The 460-nt window shown below is 38.9% G+C and overlaps 1 non-coding gene across 1 annotated transcript; it reads left to right on the plus strand.

Moving 5' to 3' along the window:
• Positions 1 to 265: 265 nt before the first annotated feature.
• Positions 266 to 460, plus strand: LOC143611627 (U2 spliceosomal RNA). Its single transcript, XR_013149802.1, has one exon. It is a non-coding gene; the product is annotated as a U2 spliceosomal RNA (small nuclear RNA).

The raw sequence follows: 460 nt of genomic DNA on the forward strand, positions 1-460 counted from the left end.
AGGAGCATGTTTATTTCAGTCACGCGCATTTCAAAATGGATTTGGCATGTTGATTACGTGTCAATCAATTGTTGAAAGCTTTATGACCTTAAGGACAGTTTATCAAACATTAATCTGCACTTCATTATGTTAATAAATTCTGAGAAATTAAAAGCCAGTGAAAAAGTTTCAGGCACATTTAGAAAACCATATGGAAAGTCTATCACAATCCCACATCGGCTATGTGAAGAATACTTATATGAAGTTGCCCAAGGAGATGCCAAGCATTCCTTTCTCGGCCTTTTGGTCAAGATCAAGTGTAGTATATGTTCTTATTAGTTTAATATCTGATATGTGAGTCATCGGCTCACTCGATATTAATCTTATTTTTTATGAGAGAAGGCCCTCAAAGTAGCTTGCTGCTTGGGTCTTCATGCGTCGCCTTGGTCTTACACTGCCACTAAGGCCTGGCGCACCCCTC

The sequence above is a fragment of the Bidens hawaiensis genome, unplaced genomic scaffold (genome assembly GCF_021521415.1).
Source record: "Bidens hawaiensis isolate Kalapana, Puna unplaced genomic scaffold, B.hawaiensis_p1.1 tig00031809_1, whole genome shotgun sequence".
NCBI lineage: Eukaryota > Viridiplantae > Streptophyta > Magnoliopsida > Asterales > Asteraceae > Bidens > Bidens hawaiensis.